At 40.8% G+C, this 3,048-nt stretch overlaps 1 pseudogene; it reads left to right on the top strand.

The window, feature by feature from the left end:
* The window catches only part of LOC102872663, a 16,469-nt pseudogene extending 13,763 nt beyond the window's left edge, over positions 1-2,706 (top strand).
* Positions 2,707-3,048: the final 342 nt, after the last annotated feature.

Below are 3,048 nucleotides of genomic sequence, written 5' to 3'. Positions count from 1 at the left end.
GCCTGAACTTCTTCTTTCATCACTATAGGCTCTTGCTCCTATGTTGTTTCATTAAATTCTTCTGTGTCTTCCAATTCTTTTCGATACAGTGACTCAGTATATTCTTTCCATCTTCTTTTAATATTTCCTGGATCATTTAACATTCTGCCCCTACACATACCCATATAAAATCTACTTGGTTCTGGAATTTACATAAATACTACCATCTACTGTAAGTAATGATTTGTTTTAGAATGTTAGTGCAATGTATTATCATAAAGTATTAGGAAATACTCTCACCTACAATAACTTTTATAACTGAATTATTAAATTATATCTAACTCTGGAAAGAAAAAGACATCAAGATCAAGGGAACAACAGGGCCAATAAACAACATCATGATAAATGGGAGAAAATACTAATGTCAGGGATTTCTTACTACTTGTATCGACATTCAATATCCGTTGACAGAACAGTCAGAAAGGTGAAAATTATTTTGCTTTGGGCAAATCTGCTGCAGAGTACATCTTCAAAGTGTTAAAAAGCAAGGATGTCACATTACAGTCTAAGGTGTACCTGACCTAAGCCATGCTATTTTCCGTTGCCTGAATGGCTTCTACTTCCTAAACAACACACGTCTGGTAACTATAAACTTGGAGAAACAGTGGTAATTACAGAAATATTTCGGGTCTTTTGCACATAGGGTTGCTGTGAGTTGTGCTCAACTCAACGGCAATCAACAATTGCACATTATCCAGGAAGCTGGACTCTATGATGATTGGCATTGGGATTGGAGGGAGGCTCATCAATAACCTGTGTTATACATATGACACAACCTTCCTTGCTGAAAGTGAGGAGGACTTGAAGCACTGTTGCAGAGGATCAAGGAATGCAGCCTTCAGTATGGATTGCATCTCAATGTCAAGAAGACAGAGATTCTTATCACTGGAGCAATAGGCAACATCATGATGGATGGAGAGGAGATTAAAACTGTGAGTAGCTTCATCTTGCTTGGATGCCCAATTAATAACCTTAGTACTAGCAGTCAGAAAATAAGGAGATGCATTGTGCTTGCTTGGCTCCACAATCAAAACTTTTGGCACCAGCATCCAGGAAATTAAAAGACGTATTGCAGTGGGAAAGTTTGCTGTTAGGGACCTCTCCAAAGTTCTGAAGAGCAGTAATGTCACTCTGGAGACTTAAGGTGCATATGATAGTGGACATGGTCTTTGCAGTCACTTGCTATGCATCAGAGAGCTGGACAACGACTAAAGATGATAGGAGAATTCATGCCTTTGAGCTGTGGTATTGGAGAAGAGTATTGAACTGCTAAGAAAACGAACAGGTTTGTCCTGCAGAGGGTGAGACCAGCCTGCTCCTTGGAATCAAGGATTCTGCAGCTTCGTCTGACATTCTTTGAACATGTTACAAGGAGGGACCAGTTTTTAGAGAGGGACGTCATGCTTTGGAAGGTGGAGGAACAGCACAGGAGAGGAGACCGTCTAAGAGATGGATTGATTAAGTGACTGGGGTAATGGGAGTAGGTGTGTCAGAGACAGTGAGATTGGCACAGGATTGAGCAGGGTTCAGGGCTGTTGCACATAGGGTTGCTATGAGTCACAGGTGACTCAACGGCATATAACAACAACCTTGCACTGGGAAAACCTGCAGTTAGGGAACTTTCCAAATTATTCAGGAGTAATGATGTCAGTTTGAGGATTAAGGTATGTCTGACTCAAGCTATAGTCTTTCTGATTACTTACTAAATATCTGAGAGCTGGACAGTGACTGAGGATGACAGAAAAAGAAATGATGCCTTTGAGCTGTGATGTTGGAGAAGAGCGCTGAACTTCCCATGGACGGCCTAGAAAACAAATAGATAAGTCTTGGAGAGGATGCAGCTGGAGTGCTCTTTGGAGTGAAGAATAATGAGGCTTCACCTCATATACTGTGGGCATGTTGTTGGGCGGGGCTATTCCTTGTAGAGGGACATGATGCTGGGAAGAGTGGAGGGTCGGTGAAGAAGAGGAAGACCTTCAACCGGATGAATTGACACAATGAGTGCTGCATTGGGCTCTTGTATGTTTTTTTGTTCATAGAGTCGCTGTGAGTCGTACTTGATTCATTGGCAGCTAACAACAACAATGTGCATGTGAAAGCTGGATAATGAATAAGGAAGCCTAAAGAATTGATGTCTGTGGGTTATGGTTTGCAAAGACTATTGACTACAGCATAGACTGCCAGAAGATCAAATCTGTCGTGGAGATAGAGCCAGAGTGCTTCTTAGAAGTGAGGTTGAACCTCTACTTGTGACTTTGAAAAATAAAGATAAAATCATAGTGTATAGTCAGCTTTTTTTTATTTTATTATTTTTTTGTGAGTGTACCGTCAAATCAGATCTGACTGGTACAGGAGGAGATTGTCCCTCCTTCCCCGGCAGAGCAACTGGTGGCTTCGAACCGTGTGCCTCTGGGATTGTAGTTGCAGCTCCTTACCACTAGGCCACCAGAGCTCCCCTTATAGTCAGCTTTTTTACTGCCAGTCATTCATTATGATTTTCCTCAGCAATATTCCCACTGACAAAAGTGGTTTCTATTGGAGGAGTATTGTAATCAGTAGAAGATGAGTTGTTCTGACCTCCCCCTTTCTTACCCATGTTAATTTTTTGTACTGATCAGGTACAATATTGAGCGGATGCCAGATGAATATGGAGCCCCTCGATTTTGAGTCTTACAAGACAAAGTTTACTGCCTTCCTTCAACTACCTTTCTTGATTTCCAGTTCATTAAACTTGCTTCCTTTTTCTTTTTGGCTGAGTATTTTTTCATGCTATTTTGAAAATATTTGTTGTCTTTTAAATACTACTACATTTTCTTATAAATCAAATAATAAGATGACTGCATTCTATTGGCCACCGAGTTAGACTGACTCATAACTGACCCTCCAGTGGATTTCTCTGGATATAAATGGAAAGAGAGGAAGTTGTTTCTTTTTCTGATTTCTCCCAAGGAGTAGCTGGTGGACTTTACTAGCACTAGAATCCAGGAAATGATGGGGAGAGAGTGGTCT

Source organism: Elephantulus edwardii, unplaced genomic scaffold (assembly GCF_000299155.1).
Source record: "Elephantulus edwardii isolate Elephantulus edwardi_28Jun2011 unplaced genomic scaffold, EleEdw1.0 scaffold00037, whole genome shotgun sequence".
Classification (NCBI taxonomy): Eukaryota; Metazoa; Chordata; class Mammalia; order Macroscelidea; family Macroscelididae; genus Elephantulus; species Elephantulus edwardii.
Note: the sequence above shows the minus strand (reverse complement) of the source record. Positions and strands in the feature narration are given on the sequence as shown.